This window comes from Lepidochelys olivacea (assembly GCF_965140295.1).
Source record: "Lepidochelys olivacea isolate rLepOli2 genome assembly, chromosome: 2".
Classification (NCBI taxonomy): Eukaryota; Metazoa; Chordata; order Testudines; family Cheloniidae; genus Lepidochelys; species Lepidochelys olivacea.
Genome location: NC_140412.1, coordinates 208,490,280 through 208,514,676, shown reverse-complemented (window position 1 = coordinate 208,514,676; position 24,397 = coordinate 208,490,280). Strand labels below are relative to the sequence as shown.

The window sequence follows — 24,397 nt, the reverse complement described above, 5'->3', positions numbered from 1 at the left end:
GGCAGCTGATGCAGGAAGTGGTTAGCCTGTCTCAGATGGATGTATGCCAGTAGGGGGAGTGGCTGCACAGGGGGAATTCTCCACTGTCTAGAATGCTTTAAGGCCACTTTGCGCTATTTATGCAATGTGGCCTTAGCAGACAGGAGAATCTTGTTTGGGTTTAGCTGGCAGGCTTGGTTGCACTGCTGTGTAAATAGATATATGGTGAGTGAACCGATTGCTTCTGTGGACTCTGGGGTCAGCCATTCCATTAGGATGTATCATTCTGGCTGCAGATCCAGGAGACACTGGACTGTGCAGGAACATTGGTCTGAGGTCTGGATGATCTGCCAGGGATAGTTTTAGATCAGGTAGAATAAGCAGTGCACAGAGTAGTATTCCTGTTTGCACTGCCAAAGATCCTGTGTTTCATGTGCAAAGCTCAACCTGCTATTCTCCCCCCTCCCACCCCCCACCCCCCCGACCCACTCTGCTGTCTCACAACAGACATCAACTCTTTCTAAATAGGTGGTAGGTTTTCTTAGTGGGCAGAGTCTCTGCAGCCTGCTCCAGTGTCCTATTGCCTTTTCAGTGTCAAGTCTCTCAGGTGGTGACTGGCTGATCTTCACGGAGCTATTCAGAGGACCCCTTCCCCACCATCTTCAGGAAGCCAGTCTGCAGGTTCATATTCCTGTAACCTACCTTCTTCTGGTGACTGGCTGGTCTGTTTCCTTCTCTGAGACTTTAGACCATCTCTAGGTATCTCCTCTTTATTTGTCCTCTGTTCAAGTAATATGGGCCTGATTCTTATCTCTTTTACAAGGGGTCTAAACTAGTGAAGCTCCACTGACTTCAGTGAAGTTACTCCCAATTCACCCTGGTGTGACTGAGGGTAAGGTCAAGCCCTATTTATTTGATTATCTTGATCTTTTCTTATACATCGGTCCCTCTTGTCCCTTGTTTTGTTACTTCTTTCTGGACACATTCCAATATGTTGGCATTTTTCTGATACACCCATCACCATCCACCTTAATATTTAAATGGAGGGGATGCATAAATGGTTATGCCTGTACAGTTGGAAAGCATAAACCTGATTGACAGCAAGTAAAAGGAGAAAAAAGAAGACAAGGGTTAAAATATGGAGCAGGCTATCGCTTTCTTTTTCAGTTTGAGCACACGTGAGCATTATTCTTGGTGCAGTCTCATAAATGCCATCCCAGAAAGGGATTATTGCTTCCCTGATTCATGACTTGAGGATTCTGAGTATGCAACCCAAAATAGTACTGGCTTTTTTGTTTCCATATATTTTTGCTGGGGAGGGAGTGGCTTGGAGGTTTGGCTATTTATAGGGATAGTCTTATTTTTTCTACCTCTCAGTGAGAGAAAGAGTCTTTACTTATTTTATTTTATTTTGGCAACTGTATACATGCCCCCTTTGTTTTGTGGAAGGTGCATTTAATAAAGTTAAAAAATATTGCATTACAAACTCATGTTTTGCTCTCCACAGCTGCTTATAGGTACTACATCTCCCTTTAAGTTTGGTGGAATATATATTTCATCTATAATTTCACTTACAGGCAATTTTTTCACCTTATAACATTCAAGGTGCAAATGTTCTTGTATAATTTGTTATTTTGCACCTCCTAAATATGCTAAAAGTGTAAGGGGTAAACCAGGATAATCTCTGGGGATGCTGTTAGATGGTGCATCACAGAATCATTTGAAAAATCAGTTGCTTGTGTCCATAAAAAAAAAAGTTGACATTATCTCATCTCAGCCATTCTTAGCAGTTGCCCTACAATGTTATAGATCCTGACTGTTCATCGCATGAGCAAACCATACAGTGCAGCAGGAGTGGCTTTCAGTTTTATTTATAAGTGCTGCAACTGGTATTTTAAAAAGTTAATATACTATTTATTGGCATTTTTATAACACTTTATTAAATGTGTTAGTAGTGTTAAGGAATTGAAGATCAGGAGGTTTTAGTACCGTTATACAAGGCACTGGTGAGACCTCACCTGGAATACTGCGTGCAGTTCTGGTCTCCCATGTTTAAGAAGGATGAATTCAAACTGGAACAGGTACAGAGAAGGGCTACTAGGATGATCCGAGGAATGGAAAACTTGTCTTATGAAAGGAGACTCAGGGAGCTTGGCTTGTTTAGCCTAACTAAAAGAAGGTTGAGGGGAGATATGATTGCTCTCTATAAATATATCAGAGGTATAAATACCGGAGAGGGAGAGGAATTATTTAAACTCAGTACCAATATGGACACAAGAACAAATGGATATAATCTGGCCACTAGGAAATTTAGATTAGAAATTAGACGAAGGTTTCTAACCATCAGAGGAGTGAAGTTTTGGAATAGCCTTCCAAGGGAAGCAGTGGGGGCAAAAGATCTATCTGGCTTTAAGATTAAACTCGATAAGTTTATGGAGGAGATGGTATGATGGGATAACATGGTTTTGGTAATTAAATATTCATGGTAAATAAGCCCAATGGCCTGTGATGGGTTATTAGATGGGCTAAGATCTGAGTTACCCAGGAAAGAATTTTCTGTAGTATCTGGCTGATGAATCTTGCCCATATGCTCAGGGTTTAGCTGATCGCCATATTTGGGGTCAGGAAGGAATTTTCCTCCAGGGCAGATTGGAAGGCCCTGGAGGTTTTTCACCTTCCTCTGTAGCTTGGGGCACGGGTCACTTGCTGGAGGATTCTCTTTTCCTTGAAGTCTTTAAACTACGATTTGAGGACTTCAATAGCACAGATATAGGTGTGAGGTTTTTTTTTTGCAGGAGTGGGTGGGTGAAATTCTGTGGCCTGCATTGTGCAGGAGGTCAGACTACATGATCATAATGGTCCCTTCTGACCTAAATATCTATGAATCTAGTGTCGCTTTTGGTTTAGTGTAAGTGTATTTCATTCAATTTTACAGCCTTCCTTCTGTGTCTCCCTTCTTTCCCCCTTGGTTCAGTTTGGATATCTATTTTTTGAGTTGCTTGCCTTTTTGGACCTGATTCTGGGGCCTTACTCATCTTACTTATTCCTTAAGTAGACCCATTCACGTCAAGGGGACAATTTGTGGGGTAAGGTACTGCTCAGTGTGAGTAAAGGTATCAAAATCTGCCCCTCAAAGCAGGAACTAGGGGGAAAAAAGCATGTAACGTGTTCTGTAGAGTAAGCGCCACCCCTCTTCATGGGCTAGACTTTGCATTTCAAATAGCTTTGAAGAAGGGGTGGTGCATAACTGCACCATCACAGGAGTACTCTAGCAAAGCACTGGGACTCAGAAACATAAACCTGAGCTACAGTACCTCCCCTGTGTCCTCCTGGAGGAAGTCATTTGCTTCTATCTTGTACTTGCAGCAAAAATTACAGTACTTTCATTTGTTCCGGCCAGTATGTGTGGGTGGAGTTTAAGTTTCACGCTTTCTCACCCACCTCCTCTGGAGGGGAGTAACTGGCTGTATAGCGCCGGAGTAGTCCAGGAAGTCAGCATAGGGACATTTAGGGAGTTCTGACATCCTCTTAGGGTATGTCTCCACTTCAAACTGGGAGTGTGATTCTCAGCTCAAGGAGACATGTCCCTGCTAGCTCTGATCAAGCAGGCTAAAAATAGAATGTAGCAATGACAGCAAAAGCAGTGGTAGGGGCTAGCTGCCTTGAGAACGTGCCCTTTAGTGACCCTCGGTACGTACTTGGGACAGCTAGCCCATCTTACCGCTCTCGCTGCCCTGGCCACATTCTATTTTTAATGCACTAGCTCAATCAGAGCTAAGGTGAGTATGTCTCCTTGAACTAGGAATCACCCCTCCAACTCCAAGTGCTTCTTGGAATTTGTTCCTGTTTGAACTAGAGCAGATCTGTTAGAAAAACTTCCAATCTTGATTTCAAAATTGCCAGAGATGGAGCATTCCCCCACATGTGTTTCTTTGGTTTAACCACAGGTATGGGCAGCTGTCTCCAGATTTACACTAGGCCTGCTAATGATGGGCACAATCCTGCAAGGTGTGGAGAGCCTTCTACTCTCTCTGAAGGAAATGGGATCATAGACTTTAAGGCCAGGGACCATCGCAATCAGTCTGAACTTCACCACTGTAGTTCAAACAAGCAAGTGACCCGTGCCCCTGTGCTGCAGAGGAAGGTGACAAAGCCCCAGGGCCTGCCAATCTGACCTGAGGGAAAATTCTTTCCTGACCCTAAATATGATGATCAGTTAGACCTTGAGCATGTGGGTGAGACCCGCTGGCCAGACTCCTGCGAAAGAATTCTCTGTAGTAACTCAGAGTCCTCCCTATCTAGTGTTGTACAACATCTCACAGCATCAGAGGCCCTGTCCCTGTGTTCAGTACCTTATCAAGCCTTATTTCTGCAAGTGAAACAAGTCCTTTGTAGCAAATGGCACCATTCATTTCTGTTGTTTAAATGAAATGACATACGCACACCTCTAATGTGGTCCTCACAATGGCCTTGATTCTGGAAAGTGCTGAGCACCCTGTCCCCGAGCCAGCAAGAGCTTAATTTAAAGCACATGAAAAGTCCTAATGAACTTTCAGCACATGCTTAAGTGCTTCACTGGATTGGGGCCACAGTCCTCAGCATTTTGCAGGATCAAGCTCCATTGGGTCAATCCCACAGTTTGAATTTTGGATCCCCAACTTCCCTCTATCCTAAAAAGTGTGGTGACCATCTTCTACAGTGCTTCCTACCTTTGTGATATAGGGAAATATTATGACCTCTCTGCAATGGAGGAGGAAACTGAGGCACAGAGAGATTAATGATTTACTCAAGGTCAAAAAGCAAATTGGTGGTGGATCCAGGAATATAATCCAGATCTCCTGAAACCCAGTCCTGTGCTCAGCCCCTTTGGTGCTCCTATGGTGCACATCCACCTTTTGTTGGTCTGGCTGGCTAGTATCACAAGGCTAGGACTATGCATGTAAACCACACTTAAATTACTATGTTATTTGCACCTTTCTGCCTTATTTATTTTTGTTGTGTCTTTCATTTTTGCTATTTGCAGCACATTGTACAGGACAGGTGTCGCACAGTAGTCAGTAGGCTTTTAATCTAATTTATGTATGTCTCTATTAAAATGTAAACTGCTTCCTACCTCTTTGGAAAAAGCCTACTCCTGGAGCTGTAGTACAGTCATGGTGATTTCCCCCAACTGCAACTCCCTGACTTTTTGTCTCAGCATCACATACAGCATAATTTATAAAAGTGTGAGCAACTGCAGAATTGTTCTCCTAATAGATTCTGAAGATTTCAATTTCCATTCTGCCACACAAGACTGAGAATCCACTTGTGCTCAGCTGTCTGCCTCTTTGTCTCATCCTCACACTGCATCAAAAATCAGGTTCAGGTGCAGGTTAAGAGCATGCATTTACCTCAGGAATATGGGACTTATTAAATATCGCTCTACAATTAACATCACCATATCAATAAGAATGATCGTTATGTCCTGTCAATCAGGTGCTGAATTTTGCTTCAGGGAAACAAAACAACTGAAATGATCGGAAATGCCCTCCTCCCCCCCTTCTTTTTTTTACATGCTTCTCTTAAAATTGGATAATTATATGGCTTTTCATTAGATCCCTCTAAGCGTAATAGATCACGATATTCACCCTTTGACCTTGGTGATGAATGGTTCTGGTGAAAACATGTGACAAGCAGTGCTCTAATGAGAATAAAATACCGTCTAACGGGGAGTCTCACATAATGAAAGAACAAAGCAAGAAAGAAGCACAACTACTTTTAAGGTTGCAAAGTAAAATCTGTTCGTGAAGCAATTCTGATACAGATGCAAGAAGGAAGCCCTTTTTAATTTAATTTTAATAGACAGTAGCAACTAACTTCGGTATTGGACACAGACACATAGAAAAAAAAGACAAAAAGAATCTTTGTATTCTGAATCTATGGAAACATGCAAAATATTCTCTTGAGATGATGTATATGCACGTCAGTAGATAAGGCTCTGTCATTCCATTTTTAAAAAAACCCTCAAAATAATACCTATCTATTTACATTTAAAATAACATATTTTAAATTATTTTATTGAAAGCTATGTAGAATGGCACTCAATATGTTATTAAAAGACTCACAGGGTCACATTATCCCCTGGCATAAGCCTACTGCAGTGGAGTTATACCAGGGATAAATTTGATCCAATGTTTTATGTATCCAATGGCTTTTGATCCAATTATTTTATTTTGACTATCAAGTAAGTTACATGCCAAAACCAGAACATTTTATCGATGCCCAAACATTGGTAGTTTGGATAAACTGGATCTTTGGTGCAAACCGCCCCTGATTTTGATTTTGCAACACCAAAACCAACTGAGATTTTTGCAAACTCAAGACTAAAATACAGTTTCTTTTGCCCACCTTTCTTAATTGGTCATGCTGATCCTGCTTGAGAAAGGACTATAGAAGTGTTCTGGTTTATTCATTATGTTCCAATTTTATTTGTTTTTTATTTGTATTGTTTTATTTTTTGGAAAATGTCTGTGATTGTGAAGGTTAAGGGACTATCATTTCTGGAAACTGAAGTTCCATCTCTAGCCATGGTCCATGACAAGTCAAGTGCTTTCCAATAATGACTGTGCAAAGATCACAACATCCTTTTGTAACGTCATAAATTTGCAAAATATTTCTTTAAAAATCAGTAAACTGCTAATCAAACCTCACACTTTTCACCCTGGGGCTGGGATTCATGTCTGGCTCAAGCACAGATCTTCTCTAGAGCATATGTTAGGAAGGGTTTCTTGATTTTGGTTGAAATCCTGGCCCCATAAAGTCAATGGGTATTTTGCCATAGACTTAACTGGAGTCTGGCTTTCACTCTCTGGGCCAAATTCTCCTTTCATTTACTCCACAGTTTTTATTTATACTCTTATGAATCCCTTTTTTAAAAAAGGAGGGCCCTGATCCTGCAAACACTTATCTTAAGAACATAAGAACAGCCATACTGGGTCAGACCAATGGTCCATCTAGCCCAGGATCCTGTAGTCCAACAGTGGCCAAAGCCAGGTGCTTCAGAGGGAATCAGCAGAACAGAGCAATTATCAAGTAATCCATCTTCTGTTGTTCACTCCCAGCTTCTGGCACTCAGAGGCTAGGGACACCAACAGTATGGGGTTGCATCTGACCTGACCATCTTGGCTAATAGCCATTGATGGACCTATCCTCCATGAACTTATCTAATTCTCTTTTGAACTCTGCTATAGTTTTGGCCTTTACAACATCCCCTGGCAACGAGTTCTACAAGTTGACTGCTTTGTGTGAAGAAGTACTTCCTTTTGTTTTTTTTACCTGATGCTTATTAATTTCATTTATACTCTGTTGCACCAGGCCAAGGCATTCAAGGTAGTGCAACTAACTGAAACAAATACAATCGTGTGAAAACAAAAAAACACATTTCCAACTGAAATACATTGAAAACAAACGAGAGGGTCCAATTTAAAAATAAGGAAATAAAGAGCTTGGGAAAGTGATAAATTCAGGGCTAACGGTGATTGCTTTGAAAATACCCAAGGAAAGCAAACACTTTCAGATACTTTTTACAAGTGGCAAGAACTGAAATTAGATGAATTTCAGAGGTGGACAAGTTGCACACTGTAAGGTCACTACAGCAAAAGAGAGATGGTAAAGCCATTGAGGAATAAGGCCCGATGCTTGTACAGAGAATATTAATATTCATATCCTAGAAACATGTTTAAAACAATGCTGAGTGCTTTGTTAAAAAGCAAGGAAAGTTAAAACAGAAGGATAATTCTAAACTGGACCACTAGGGAAACTGTTAATTATGACTATTGTCTGTCAGACCAATATGCTGCTCTGGGAAACAAGAAAATGGGTGGGAAAACTGTTCAGGGAAGAAAATAGATATGGAACAAAGGGGTGTGTGAGGAGATGACTAGGCCTTCAGTATGACCATAACACTGCCCCGCATTGATTACTGCCCTAAGGAGTCCACAAGGAGGCTCTTCCACTGCTACCACTTCCTGCTGGGCCAGGGCCTCCTCCCCCTCTACTGTCAGCCATCTTGTCCACCTCTCCCCAGCTCTGAGTGGAGGAGGCTTTGAAAAGAAATACCATTATTTGTATGCAATCCTACAACTTCAAAACTCATGAGTCAGACCCTCCTAAAAAAATAATGAGATTGGCTTAAAATGCATAAAACAATACATTGCAGGGTTTCTTACACTGTCTCCTGATTTTTAAGGCTTTAGAGGGAAATCCCAAATGTTTCTAGTTGAAAACTGAACGTTAAATGCACACACAAGTGTGCAGACCACACTGCTGGTTGTTTGGAGGAGGAGTGTGTGTGGGGCGAGGAGTTTGTGCCTGCCACTTCTACGAGATGCTATCAAGAGCTCCCAGTACAGAGCCTGAAGTAGCTCATGACACTTCTTTATCAACCCCATGCTGTAGGTGTTCCTAGCCTCTGAGTGTCAGAAGCTGGGAGCAGACAACAGAAGATGGATCACTTGACAATTGCCCTGTTCTGTTGACTTCCTCTGAAGCATCTGGCTTTGGCCACTGTTGGACTACAGGATCCTGAACTAGATGGACCCCCTCCTCAACCCTAGCAGCCTCGTTGTCCAACAGAATGCTGATGAGGGCCAGGGCAAGGAGGCAGCAGGGACCATGGAGGATGAGGAGCATGTGATTCTGCACCTCTGCCTGGAGGAGGCAAGTGAAGAAGCCCCCCCGACAAACCTCAGGAGGACCCTGAGCTGCAGCAGCAACCAGAACTTGAGGCTGGTAAGTTACAATGGCCTCATACCCTCCCTCTTAATAACCCCTCTTGCTCTGATGCTAAATTCCTGATTTGAAGAACCAGGGCATTTGAATTACTGTGCACAGATAATATGGCATACATTGCTATATCTCCGTGGGTTTGAACTGAAGTGCTGAAACTATGGCATTGTCACGTCCCATCCCCTTACCAAATCCTTCAAACCTCCCCTCTGCCTATCCAGTACCTGCTCTGCTCCATACTGAAATGGTCCCCAGGCAAGACATGGTTACAAATCAATGATTTTATTGATTTCTGATGAACCACTATCACACATTTGGCTAAAGTTATGTTTTAAAAACAGATTATTAATGAAAAATCATTGTGCCTCTGTGTCTGTGCATTTCTTGGTCAACAGCCAGGCAGTGAGGGTCCTGGGGCCACGTGGACTAGGGAAAGGGAGGGGTAGGGTTAGGAAGATCCTAGTTGGGGATAAGACAGTTATAGAAAATATATAGTTTGTTCTCTGAAGTTAGTAACAGATGTCTTTTGTCCCTTTGAATATTAAACAGTTTCAGTGCTTCCCCCCCCGCCATCTTACCATCCCCATACAAATTGATGGAGGTGGAGTGGGGGTGAGGTTGGGGAATGGTAAGGGAACCGAACACAATTGTAAAACACGTTGGTTGTCTGTAAATTACAGCAATCCTTTCTCCGTTGGAAGATTACAATTTTTTTTATCATCCCTGTCCCTGGTGTCTGACTTCTCCCCACACTGACCCATGCTGCACAAGATCGGGAAAACAGGCTTGGGAGAAGGATCCAGTCTGGTGGCTGGATAAACACAGGGCAATGTCCCTTTGCAGTGGAGAAGTAAGGAGCTTGTGGTGTTCATCTGAAACTTCAGAGAACCAAATAAAGTTGTGGGCTGTCTCTTTCTTTCCTTGTCCATTTCACCATTGTTAGGTGGGAACAGGGGCATGATTTTCTGGTGATGCCAGGAGTGGGAAGTGAGTGGGCAGTGTTTGTGGTTCACATCTCCTTTTGCATGGAAACTCTGTAAGCTTGCTGAATTGTCTCCCAGCCCTGTAAGCATATTTCAGCAAATTTTTGATGTAGCAGAAACTCCAGGTGGGTCTTGAGGTTCAACGGCAGTGTAAACCTGCTTGGTCCATCTTCATAGACCAAACCTCTTTCAAGGACTCCCCTGAGTAATCAGGGGGAGAACATGGAGCCTGTAGGACTCCTGGGACTTCGCCCTCCACAAGTACCCAAAATCCCTCACTGCGGGATCCCCCTGAGTATCCAGGAGGGGAACAATGTCCTGGAATCCCACCAAGTGCTCACGTCCCCTAATCCTGTGCAGATGTCCCCGGTTTTCCCCATGAGTGATTTCTCCCCATTGTTCCGCTCCGTGTTGGGGAAAGGCAAGGAGATGGCTTCAGAGACAGTAACATTTGGCCAGTGTTCCCAGTTTCAATCCCTTAATTTTTTAGATTTTTGGTTGATCTTTCTTTTTTAAAATATTTACATGACACATTCCATCTAGTAGTTTTAATACATGTTATCCTTTCCTTGACTTCTGTGTGGACCCTCCTTCCTCAGTATGATGAACTGAAGATGTTTTCAGATTCAGGACAGGGACTCATGATTCACGGCACACATGTAACTCTCTGGTGCCATGATACTGCGAACACATTTTTTTGTCTGTCCATCATCCCCCTCCCCAGCTTCAGAAATATCTGAAGGCTCAAGGAGACACAGGAGGGATGGGGAAAGTGCAGTTAATGTTATGTGCTTACAGAAAGTACTACTAGTTTTCAACATAGCAGAACTTTATCGACAACACAGAAAAGGGGTAAATGAATGTGTTTATGGTTAGTTCACCTGCAGAAAATCAGAACATAATTCCAGTAACAATACAGGCACTGACAGCATCTGCCACTACCTCATGCATAAACGGCCCCTGTAACTGAAATTACATTCCTGGTATGTAGATCCAAAAGTATGTACCAGTGTTCCATCATGTGCATTTCCAGCAACTGCATAAGGTGTGAAGGTGTCCCTTGGCACAAGGAGATGTCATCCTCTGCCTCTCTGCTGTACTAAGATGTGTGCATATGTGGCATCCCTGATTTTCCATGCCCTTTGGGAACCACCACCAGTTTGCATGTGGCTGAGATCCAGCTGCTTGAAGAGGGTTTGTAAACCAGACTTGTTCTGAGCCCATTCAGGACAGAAACATCCCCTTCATCCACACAAATGTTACGGAGTGTGCAGCAGGTGACGATCATAAGAATGGCATTTGCCATATGTGCATTCACCCAGGTGCATAAGCAGCACCAATGAAATTTCAGTCTACCAAATGCTCACTCCATGACCATTCTGCAGTTACTGAGCTTGTAATTGAATTCCCTTTTTCCAGGTTTCCAGGCATGTCAGGTTGGGATTCTTGCCCACAGTGATTCCCAAATGGCTCTGTTTCCACTCTCTTTGGAAAGCATCCTCTCACCTGACATCCCCTGCTAGTAGTTTCTATTCTGAACCTTCAAGTTGGGAAGCAGTATAGATTGGTAATATGTACAGAGGGACTGTTGTGGGGGTCAGAGAGACTCCATGCAGGGAGGAAGCTGGCAACTGAGGAGATATGGTTCTCCCACTCTAATAATGCCATAATTTGTGAGGGGAACAAGAAGGCTAGAGGTGTCTCATTCAGGAGTGGAAGCAGTAGTGGAGAAGGAGGTGGGATGGAAAGAAGGAGATGGGAGCTAAGTGTGCTTTGCTTCTGTCAACTCAGCTTCCAACCCTCAGCTAAGAACCTTAAGGATGTCCAGAGTTCATTAAGAGTCTAAGCTCTCTGGCACAGGGACTGTCTACTACTCTGTGTTTGTGCAATGCCGAGCACAATGGAGTCCTGTTCTTGGTTGGCGCTGAGCTACTACTGTAATAAACATACTAAATAATTACGTCAGCAAGGACTGCCAGCTTGGGGCATCTTGGTTATTTCAAAGTTTGGTCTTATTTAATTTGCAGCCATGGTTTTTCCTCACAAACCCATCTCCAGGGCTTCTTGCAAGAGACTCTTTAACCACCTAAAGAATCAACATCACTTCAATATTCAATATCACTTAAAACATGTCACTAGTTAAACATACTAAATAGACAATCATTTCTGTTTATTTATTGGAAACAGAACTGTATATGCCAGTACATATTTTAAAAAGCAATGTACAAATTATGTTCAGAGGCAAGTTCTCTATATGCATCTGTCACATTATAAGCAAGATAGGTTTACAAAGTTTAATACAATAAAATAGTGTGGTTAAAAGAGACCTTGAAATGAAAGCTTTTTATAAGCTTTACGGAGTATACGAATATCAGGAGAGCCATGATCCCTGTGTATATAAAGGGCTAGATGCTGATGACAGCTGTTCAGGGGCATACATAAGAATGAGTAGGAATCCCTTGGGCCACTACATGGGCTACTTATGCCTTGGGTCTGTTACGGCCACAGCATACATACAGAGAAGTTAGATAAAAATATCAAATACTCTTGCTTAAAGGTTACAATGAAACACTTCTTTTAGTCTTATAATTCAAAATGATAACACACAAGAATGCAAAACATATGGAGAGACAAAGCAGGCTGCTCCCTAAAAACAGAGAATCACAGCTAACCCGGCCTTACTCTTGGCTTGCTGGCTGCAAACTGACTTTGCTAGGTCCAGATCTCATGCTTTCCTACAGAGCCCCTGAGATGCAAGCATCTAGCAGGAAAAGGAAGAGATAGCTTACATTTTCCATACAGCACAGGTTCCAGATGTGCAGGAGTAAATAGGCACTTTGTGCCTGCTATTCTCCTCTCTGGAGCAGGTGGGCAGGGAGTGGGAAAATCTTGGGTCTTCCCCCACCAGCCAGCACCATGAGCCAGCATAGGGGTGGTGATATGATTTGCTGGTAGTATAAGCCTGCAGCAAATCACTGCCCTCCTCAACTTTAAGTGCAGTGGAGGAGCAGGGAATATTGCCTAAAGAGGCACAACTTCTTCCCTGCACTCAGAACCGTCCCTTGGGTACGGCGAATCGGGACAACTGCTCTGGGTCCCGCACTTTTGAGGGCCCCGCGGGCTGGTACGATTGGCCAGTGCAGTTGGTCCTGGAAGTGACAGGTCAGGCCCAGAAGTGATGGATTCGTCACTTCTGCCCTGGGCCCTGCACCCCCCTAGGGATGGCCCTGCCTGCACTGACCTGGGCCAATGGAGCTATGTGCTGACCCTGTATACAGGGCTTGTGACAAAGCTACAATCTAGCCCAAAGTTGTTTAAACTAAAGATGGGCTTGATTCAGACTCTGGCATTTGAACCCCTTTGAATTTAAGTGTAAGGGAAACCCGGATTGTAATTTTGCGTCTTGAACCTGCCTCTGATGTAAACTCATATTGGTATTCAGCATAATTCTGGACTGCATGTACCAAGTGAATGGGCCTGGGATTTTCAAAGGTATATCAGCAATTTCTTCCTTCCCCTGTTAAGTTCTTTCAGAAAGTCTGCCAAGCAAAGTGATTGCCATGCTTTGGTTTTAGCTCCATTTCAGAAAAGGTATTTTGTCAGAGGCTGTATCTCATGTGATCAGATCATGTAGGAGCCACACGGCAGATATAAGAAAATCTTTCTGACAGAACTCTGCAAGCAGTGACTCTCCTTCACCACCCTGTGATAGTAGTGCTCTTCTGCATATTCCCTGGACTGTAGCCAAAAAAGAGCATTTCCACCGCAGTGCTCATTTACTAGATTATACTGGTATCTGTGCTATGTGAGTTTCCTGTGGCATGGAGCCTCTTCATAAACCGGTTGTTTTTGTAATCAAGCAGTTTAATTTATGTCCATATTCCTCAGTGGATAATTAATGCAATGAGACTCTGACATACTGCAGATCCTCAAAGGTATCCCATTAAAATCAATGGGAATTTGACACCTAAAGAGATGTGAGGATCTCAGCCCATGATACTCCTGCTCCCCTTTATACTTATGAACCCCTGCCATGAGGTTCTGGCTCTGCTATTCTGGAGAGTGGGTCGGGACAGGCTGTTTCCCCTCCTAAATCTGTGGGGAAAGCTGGCCCAAGATATACAGACTCCAGCTGGATTTATTTGTGTCAGGATCCCCCTCCACACTGAGAACCCTCCCAGCAGGGGGATTCAGGGGCAGCCAGGGTGGGGCTGGCAGTAGGAGGCAAGGGGCATCCTCAGAGATGCGTCTGCTGATTCTCTTGGGATTGTTCACTGGCTTCTTCTGTAGGGAGAAAATCATCCCTCCCTCTCCCACCTACCTGCAGCATAAGAATTAATAAGAATCTCTGAAAGTTGAAATTCATGGCGTTTTCTCTCCTCTGAATGGGTTATTCCATTTAGGGAACGATGAGGCCATTGTTCTCCAGGGTTCCCATGCTTCAGGGGCAAATAATTCAGCCTCAAATAACTGTATCAGCTCCTTCAGTTCAGTCTCCAGAATCATCAGGTCTGATCTGGTTAGTTAAAACTTGCACAATATTGGCCACCCAGCATTTGCAATGTAGGCTTTTTCCGTAGGAGCTTAAGTCCTCTCTAACCGCTGTAGTCATACAGGGAACACAGTCAGCTCCTGTGGCCTCAAAGAACTCCATTCGTACAATCAAGAAGACACAGCCATCTTACGAGGATAAGTGCTCTTGCTAAATGACAAGAGCAGGAGTACATTAAGAAAATACATATTTGAGAACACTAGAGGGAGCTGAAGGAGGGAGTCAAGAAGTGAGGAAAGAAAGGGCAAGATGATGGAGCTCTGTTCTCACTTGGTATAAATAAGGGAAGTTGGATCCTAATCACAGCTTGCTTACTTCAGCCACAGCACAACATGGAGCACCTGCAGACTAGATTGAAGTAAATAGAAACAGATAAGCTCTCAAAAAGAAAAGGAGGACTTGTGGCACCTTAGAGACTAACAAATTTATTTGAGTGTAAGCTTTTGTGAGCTACAGAAGTGAGCTGTAGCTCACGAAAGCTTATGCTCAAATAAATTTGTTAGTCTCTAAGGTGCCACAAGTACTCCTTTTCTTTTTGCGAATACAGACTAACACGGCTGCTACTCTGAAACCTGATAAGCTCTCAAAATCTTCAAAGAGTTATGCACCCTATTTCAATGAATTATCAAAATGATGGGGGTATATAGTCTCCTCTGTCAAACTGAGAGCCACCCAGGGAAGCGGGAGGTGGGGGAAGCCAAAGGTATATTTGAGTGAGGAAACATTTATACATCACTTTGGGGCCAACACATAGCTATTAAATAGCTTTTGTGGCATTTGATGTAGCTCAGATCTAGATGAACTCAGAATGTTAGATTATTGTTAATAATCTATAGCAGGTTTTTGTACTCTTGAAGCTGAAAGAACTTCTCAGGAGTGGTGAGACTTGCTGGTACTTGTTACATGACAGCTCTTCTCCTTGCACAAGCCCTTCACAAAGCTTCAGCCAGCTGGCTGACTTTGAGATATCCTCCTAACCAGTCCTCAGTGTGGCTCATGTGATTGTGTCACACAGGTGATTATGTCAGCAACCTTCCACTGCTGGCATGGGCTCAGAAAGAGTATGTCTGAAGGATTGGAGGACACCAGTCCTAATATGGCTGGGTTCAATGAATGGGATAATTGGTAGAGTTTTTTTAGACATTCTGTTAACTTTCACAAGTACGTTTTGAAACAGTGGCATGGACTGCTGTGCCGCAACATCCATTAAAGTTACTCTTCCAGAGACTTATGTTGTTCTTAATAAAAAAATAGAATTGCCATATAGCGTAGCTTTGTCTCTCTCACCAACAGAAGTTGGTCCAATAAAAGATATTACCTCACCCACCTTGTCTCTCTAATGTCCTGGGACCAATATGGCTACAACAACACAGCATACAACATATAGTATATAGCACCTTTCCTAACCTTAACGTCTAGTAATTTTTTCTCATTATTCTTCCTAACTAAAAGTAACAGGTACGCCCACTTTGGAAACAGTTTTGCATAGACTAAGAAGCTGTCACAATTTTTGAGAGAGTTGGAGCTTTAACCAGATTTCATCTTTGTGTGTCACTGCTCATGTCAAAGTATAAATGTGCTCAGACATAAGAGTAGTCCTGCTTTCATCAAGGGAGCCAGCCTGCCTTTGCCTAGTTCTGCTTGGTTAAGCTTGTTATTTAAATTGTTAAAATTGAGACGTCGGCAGTAAATTTCAGAGAAGATATAACAATTATTAGATACAAGCAGGGCTCTTGTACTTGGGAGCATATCAATGGCCTCCATCCACAGCAGAATTAGCTGCAAATAATTTACAACAGTTTCTTTAAGAAGTGTGCCCTGTAGTACTTGGATGACATTAAATCAGAGTCATTCCCCAACTGGATCATATTTCCAAGTTTAAGAGAGATTTGATGCGAGTCAGCACAGTGGCTCAGCACTCCAGGGGCTACCTTTTAAAGCCGATGACTCTTGAAGAACTGCACTTTGATTCCCGATGCTGCCTTCTGGCCAGGAGCGGCGGGTTTCTGTGTCTTTGATATGCCAGGCAAGGGAGCCACAACAGTACAATTGCCCCTTGGGGGTGGGGGAGTAGAAAATAAGGAGGATGTCTGAGTGACCTTGTGCCACACAAATATTACTGAAAACTGCTTGACATTGGGAGCGAGGGGAGGGCTGTGTTTGAGAAGCCTGCAGCCCTGCTATTTATAGGCCAAGATTACCAAAAGGCACCTCTGCTAGTGCTAAAAGAAAAAAGCACAGTAGGAAGGGAGTGGAGTAACTGGAGTAACATCAGATGAAGCACATGCACATTTAATTGAAACAAGAGACTTGTTGGGCTCAATCAGTGTCGGTTGTGTAGGAAGAGGAACATTTTTGTTTTGCCAGATAGGCTTCACTTCCCTAATGGGAATGAATTTAAGCTACTAAAAGCCAAAGGTTTATACTATAAATGGGCAAAAGAGTCAAATGCAAGGAAGGGAAAACATGTAGGTTAGAAAACTGAAAAGAGGAAGGGGGGTGCGCAGTGGCGGGGGGGATCGCATGCTACATTCTACTCTCTTGTGGTCTGTATGATGTCTCTTTAGACTGTAAGCTCTCGGGAGTTTGCAGATAACATGGTGATGAGGAGTGCAGCATAAAAACTTTGAGATATGCAGTGGATCAGTAGGGGCAAGGATTTATCTTGTTACGTGTTTGTAAAGTGCCTAGCATACTTTTGGGCACTGTGTGCTTAACCCTGAGCTCTGCTGTGTGCCTGTGCAGGGGAATAAAGGGGAATGTGCTTCCCCCTTTCATGCCTAGTTGGGGTACACAGACAGCTGGAGCCAACTCCAGGAACCGTGGCGGCAGGCTGCATCTTCCTTTCTTTCCCTTCTGGGCAGATGGGTGAAGAGTGAAGGGAGCCTTAGCCTTGCTCCTTCCCCCATGGTGGCAGGTGCACTGAAGCTTGCTCAGAGGGGAAATGAATCTGTCTTAGGAAAAGGACTGGTGCAGATTACTTCCTCCCTGGAACAAGTTGGACCAGCTTGTGATGCTCAGAGTGCCAGGCTGGTTTCTGCCCTGCTCCTGCCCTTTACTCAGGCTGGTTTGTAAGGTTTCAAGGCAACCCTACACAAACAAATAACAATAACATTGAAATAGAATGTTAAGCCTTCAGTGCTGAATGGTAGCAACTCTCTTCTCATAAGACTTAGCAAAGAATGGTTTGCTAGCACTGGGTTTCGGGGAGTATTTTGAATAGTTTGAGAATCACTCAAGGTCACACAAGCAAGTCTCTCACCTCATGCACAAGGACAACAATGATTCTTTCCCCATTTTTTTGGACCCACTCTCTTCAGCGTCTGGTTTTCTTTCTGGTCCCCATGTATATAATGAACAAACTGAAAACTCTGGTTCCAAAGACCCTGCAAATTTGCGGGGGAGTCAATTTCAACATCCAGAGCCAGACCGGAATTTTGCAACTGGGGGTCCATCTCTAATTATAAGTGGTGCTCGTGACTCAGTAGGTGAGAGTCATCTCTGATTGAAACAATACCCAAGTATGGGTTTAGGAATCTCTGTGCTGTTGGAGGAGAAACTGGCCATTTGTAAGTCTTAAAGATCCCATGGCACTCTGTGTAAGAGTAATAATAATAATATCTAGCTCTTATCAGTAGACCTCAAAGCTAGAAATATTAAGTGTGGTATCCTGATCAAATTCCAGCTATGAAATTCCAGCAGGTAACGATTCTGCCTACCTGAATGCCCCCTGAAATAAGGGTCTTCTTCACACAGAAACTCTTCACTCATTTGCTTCTTCCCAGCTGGTCCAAGACGGTTAAATAGTGTTGCTGTGGACTGTTGAGCTATTGCATTTCATCCCAGAGGTGGCTGCATTACAATACTAAAAGAATTGTGGCATTTGTTAAGTTTGTAAAGTGTCTGGGGACCTTACAGAATGGAAGAGGTTCTATATCAGAATGTGTGTGGGTGTGCCTGTACACATGAGCTGTGTGAGAATTTGGCACCCTGAAATCAGGCTGAGTTTGGGCTGTTATGTTGGTGAACCTGAGCTGAGGCTGGTCTCACAGCCCCGTCGCAGTCTGTCCCTCTACAGTTCTCTCTTCGTCTGTGTCCTGGGACTTGATGACCCCATGTGTAGTCTTCAGGGAGTGCCAGATGGCGGCTACTTCCACCTCACTTCCAAGTGGCCACTTTATAGAAGTCAGTGCCCCTCTGCATGATGAAATGAGTCTTTGAGGGGCAGGATACCACTCTTATTATTATCATTTATTTATTTATTGAATGACCCCAAATATCCTAGAAGCCTCAAAAAAAAATTCAAAGGCACATTCTCCAGAGAGCTTACCATATAAAGTAGACACGACACAAGTGAGGATCATAGGCCGACAAGGAAGGGGAGAGGGAAGACAAGGGTGAAGTAATAAGATCATGTGATTCTCCAGGAAGGCCTGAACACATCTAGATGGCTCCACTAAAACTTGTGTTGGTGTTCCCTTTTCTCCCCACCTACCTCTCAGAGGCCTCCCAACGGAAGTGAGTTTTTAGTGGGGATTTGAATGCACTAAAGGAGGAGGCTTGGGAAGCAGGAGGGTGCTCCAAGCATAAGGGGCAATATGCAATAAGGCACAGAAATGGTGAGATGGGGGCACAGAGGCTGGTGTCATTGTCAGAGTAGGGAGGATGGCAGACAATGAAAGGAGATCAGGTCAGAGAGATAGGCAGTGACTGATTGCATGGTGCAGGCAAGGACAATAGGTTTGAATTTGGTGCACAACACAATGAGGAACCTTTCAGTGATTCGGCCGGGAGGGGACGGGGGTGGGGGAGGGCATGGTTAAAGTGACAGACAAGACAGATGATTTTGGGTGGACTGGAGGGAACCCAGTATAGAGCAGTTGGACTGCAAACGGTGCTCTATAAGCCCTAGCATGGTAGCTAGGGATCTCCCAGGTGTTTTCTAGCCACCATGCTCTAGGACACAGAAGTCAAGGCCCATAATCTATTGTGAGGGAATGAGGGATTGTAGCAGTACCACTTTGTACTGATATAGAAGCTTCCCTGCAAAAGTCTTAAGCATTTTTCAAACATTAATGCAGTAGGTTTTATAACACCCCCATGAGATAGGAAATTTGATCTATTTCCAGATGACAAAACTGGGGTCTGAAAGATTAAACAACTGGCCTATGGTCCCACAGCAAGTCAGTGATAAAGCCAGGAACCTAGTTCTCCTGTCACCTGGAGCACAGTACAGATCATTGGCAGAAAGAGCATTTCCCCACTCCCTTTGCCCTCACTACTTTCTGCCTTCTTCAAAGACCCTTGTAAGGATTGAACAGGGGAAGGGAGGAGTGCCCCATATCTAGGAACCTCTAGAAGAACCTGCTGTGGGGATTTGTACTTTCTAGACTAGAGATATGCAGGGTTGAGGAGGTGACCTAGTCACAGGATGAAGGGTAAGCTAGGAAGAGAGGCCAATTCCCAAAGTCATCAAACGTAAGGTAAGGAGAGGTACCGGAGACAGAAGGTGGGGGAAAGCAGGGATGTATCCTGGAGGATGGAGGGGAGAAGCCTGAAGGGAGGAAATGGTCACCTGTATGGGGCATTCTTGGAGATTTGTTTGTGATAGCTGACCCCGCAAGTGACCCTGCAGTGTTTATTTCCCTGGTGACCCCTCTGAATGAACCTTGCAGGATTTGTGCAGGCTTTAAGAACTGAACCCGGTGCCTTTTGCTCCTGAAACAAGCCTCCCCATTGGGCTAACCTCACAAGAGGGGGTAACTCAGGGCTTCCTTTCTCAACAGGTGTTGCACTTTACAAACATGGGAAATATCCAATATATATTCTTTTAAAATCAGACTTTTAAAAATTGCCCTTAAACCCCCAAATGTCATTCTGAAAGGGGAGGTGCTGTTAAAATGGGCTGGCGGTGCTACTGTTCTCAGTTTTCATCTTTTTCTCTCAATGTGACTGTGACATGTGCTGGTATTTGCTTTGCAAGATAACGATACACACAGGACATTTCAGGAAACACAAGGAGACAGCTAACCATAGTATCTGTAACATTATCGAAGCTGGCATAATGCTGGGTGGAATCTAACAGGAAGGCAGCAGTGGCACGAACTGGACACATAACTTTAAAAATGTCATGTCTCATCAGCAATGTGACTGGCCGATCCTTGGTTAAAAGTGACTATAAAGTGTATAGGGAGAATGCAAAGCTGTGCTCTCGCCATACTTAATACCTGTTTCCAAAATAAGGAATCTTTTTTTAAAATGTCATGTGAACTACATCGGAATCTTGATAGCAGTCCAAAAATCCTTATAGCTGGATGGCATCTGAATGGAAAGTAAAAGCTTCGCTCTCATTTTTCTGGCTGGCCTTCCTCAGCATTGTCTTCACCAGAATGCTGCTCCAACTACAGACTGAAAACCAATAAGCACATTTTATGATTGTTCGCTAGGTTCAAAACACTTGAAACATTTCAAAGTGCCTGACATCCTTTCAAGTTAGCTGCTATAAAACCAAGCGCAAATAGAGTGGGTTTCAGAGGAGCTCTGTCAATCAGCGCTCAATCTGTATGTTCTCCAAGACATTCCTTATCCTGGCTGATTTATTTCATATTAAAAGGGCTGTCAATCTGTATCACGGGAACAGGTTGAAAAAAAGTGAGTGATGTTTGTGATTTTTGTTTTGTTTTGTCTCTCTCTCTCTCCCCTCCCCTTACCCATCCCCCATCTTTATTTTTCTTTTGAGTATGGCACTGATGTTGTATATCACATGCATTTAAATTAGAAATATATTTTGCAAAGCAATGGCAGACCCTTTTTTATTATCAATCAAATATATCCCTTTTACCATCTGATGGCTTGGCAACGGGATCATCCCTCTTTCAGTTAAAATAAATGGGCCAGTAAAGTGGTGGAATATTCACAGTGCTGAAAAGGCTTTACACTGGTTAATGTACATTGTGTGTTGCAAGCTTCATTAGAACAGAATACTAATGATGCACTGTATGTCTCCCCATGGTATTGCTTTATTGTACCAGCTGTATTATTGTTTTATATTAATATATAGATTATTGTCTTATTCTTTCATATGTGTTTTGTCTCCTAATTTTTGTCTCGCATTGTTTATTTACTGGGTAATTTTTTAATGCCACATTTTCATGGCACAATTTTGGAACACATTTTTATCTGGACATAAGTTCTCGTTTTGGCTTCTGCAATTGTCTCTCTTAAAAGAGGGGGTGGGGCATGGGGTCCCCCTGGTGGATTTGGAGCCCAATAAGTGTATAATGCCCCTCCCCCCCGGCAGAGGGCTCAGGACCCTGCTGGGTTTGGTGACCCTGAAGGGTACAAGTCACCCCCCAGCTCATGGGGAAGGTCCTCTCCCCTGATTTTAAGTATTGAAATCTTCTCTGCAATAAGGGAAGAATGTTCTCCCTCCCCACCCCCCCCCGCCCTCCACCAGACTTTGGTGTCTAATAAAGTGTCTGATTCCCAGGAAGAGGCGTTCACCCTGTGGGCTGCATTCCCAGTGTGAGGTGTTGGAGGGCTGCTTTGTTGAGGCACTTCACACTCCAGGGAATTGTAGCTTTACCCTCTTCTCCCCCCCCCCCACCTTCCCCTATAATTCTTGCTCCCACATCTCTTCTCTGGCCCCCAGCCTCATCCCATGCTCTCTGCCCCTTTTAGCATTCTAAAATTCTAAAAGTGGCATTCTGGTACCTTCAGATTTAAGACTACACCATTGCTCATTTTCCTTGCTTACCGCATGCCAGAACAGATGTTAGGATGTGTCGTAATGCAACTTGCTGAGCAATGTCTCCTTCATGGATAGGCATATGCAGATAGTAGGCATCTTGGCCTTTAGGCTCCTTTCAACCCTGATTCTTGGGATCTGAGTAAAGTCTGTGAAAAGCCTGCAGCTCTTGGCCCATTATACAATAAATTGCTCAGTTTTTCTGTTACCTGCCCCACAACTGGTTTTTAACTCATAAGAACAGTTTTCTCTAGCTGGAAAACAGAACAAAACCACAGTTCCTGCCCCAAGGAGGGTGCATCTGTGTCTCCAAGACACAATGGAACCCGTGGGTTCTGCTATGCAGGACTCAGAGAGGATCAGCAGCCCAGCCTGTATGACCCATGGCATCCATGCTAGTAACTGGAGAGGCAAAGAGGTTGTGTCAGGCTAAGGAGAGAGAAAAGGAATGTGACCAACAAATTTGCTGCTATGCACATCCACGAGCATGTGATTGAAGGGGAACTCATGTTTCAATGTTCCAGTTGCAGAGGGGCTTTTCTGGTACTCCATGGCTTGTGGGGTGATTGGGAAAGATTCTGTCTCCTCTTCCTGCTCCCTGAAGAACAACTCAGATCAAAGGCCCTTTGCTCAAGCTTTGTGCAGATGACAGGATTTGGAATAATGTACTTTCCATTAGTTGTTTATCGTGCCATTCAGAGAAAACGGTTATTCAAAATACCTACTTACAAGGGCAGGAGGAGGTAGACAACGATAGGTTTGAAGAGAAAACACCATGTTGCGATGTGATGGTGACTGGTTTCACTGAATGCAAAAGAGCAGCAGCCTGCAGCTGAGTTTATATGTGAAGCGCTGAGGGGTTTTCCATTACAATCCTCTGGCTTCGTATGAAAAACAAACATACAGCAGCCTGCACCCCTGTTAGATATAGGTAACACATTGGAGCTATGTGACCATGATAATCATGGCTCTTGCAGACTGAGGATTCATTTTGTCACGTGGTGGTTGTGGCGGGGGAAAGGACTGAGGATAAATCAATGAACAGAAATCAGAGGTTTTTCCAAAGAGTGCGACTTCTTCTAATATGAAATAATAATCGGGAGCTGAAAGCCAATGCATTAAATACTACATTGGGATTTTAAAACTAAGGGAAGCACAAATGGCTACTGTACAATGAACTATAAAGTAACTATAAGAGGGCATTGTGAGCTCCTGCTAACAAGTATTTCCCTTTAAATAATATTCCGTATGGGCCTGTTTTTTAAAAAGGAAGGAAGGTCTCATGAGGAAGGCCCAGCACTGGGGTTCAGTTTCTGGCTCTGCCACAGATTTCTTATGTGATTTTAGTTAATCTTCCTTGGCCAGATCCGCAGCTGGTGTAAATTGGCATAGTTCCATTGAAGACAGCTTGCCAGGTCCTCAATCAACGTAAACTGGTACAGCTCCATTGAAGTCAATGTCACTTTACATCAGCTGAGGAAGATCTAGCTCTCTCTGCTTCAGTTCCCCAGCTATACAGCGAAACTAATGATTTCTTTCTTTCACCCTTACTGTCTCTTGTCTGTTTACATTGTAAGCCCCTTCAGGCAGGGACTGTCACTAATTACGCTTTGTACAGAGCCTGGCACAACAGGGTCCTGATCTTGGACCTCTAGGAACCACTATAATACAAATAATAATTTTTAAAAGGATCTTAACATGGCCTTCCATCTTTTGGATATAATTCTGCACCTGCAAATAATTGCAGCCTCATTTCTGTATCCATGAATGACAGGCTGTCCATATCTCCTTAACGGATTTGTGGGCTCCGTCAGGTAGTTCCCCTATGTCTCGTTAGCATTTGTGCCTGTGGTGTCATGACTTGTGTGCACAAAGCTGCACCCACAAAATCAGAGGCCGTTTATGAAATCAGTCCTTTAATTTACATTGTGAATATTGAATGTGTGAAGTCTGATGACATACTAGAAATACAGTGCATAAGTACCAGCAGGCAACATTAGTAGGAGCCCAGCACAAAAGTCAGGATTGGGTGGCAACTTTACAGTAAGGGCATAATCACTGTGATAGTTCCTAATTCCTCACTAATTCCCATGGAATTGCTGTAAGAACGTTTCTCACAATTAGTTCATTTGGTATTAATGTGAATGTAATATGCCATTCCAGAGGAATTCCATTGTAATTTAGCATTCATTAGTGTCCGTTTATTGAAAAGTGTTAGTGAAAGCACTTTATTGCCCACAAATTGCAGAAAGCGATTTTTTTTATTGTATATTTTTGCCTTTTTAATGAGGTTCTCCTGATCTTGAAAAGTGCTAGTAAATAAATATATCCTTCATGGAAGGTCCCTAAACATAAATCAAGTTGGTAGCA

At 43.5% G+C, this 24,397-nt stretch overlaps 1 long non-coding RNA gene across 1 annotated transcript in view; it reads left to right on the top strand.

Annotated features, from left to right (window-relative positions):
• LOC311515187 overlaps positions 1 to 24,397 on the top strand; it is an 88,215-nt gene that overhangs the window by 13,762 nt on the left and 50,056 nt on the right. The window contains exon 2 of the long non-coding RNA XR_014710074.1: positions 8,416 to 8,748. This is a non-coding gene — a long non-coding RNA (uncharacterized lncRNA). The remainder of the gene's footprint in view (positions 1 to 8,415; positions 8,749 to 24,397) is intronic.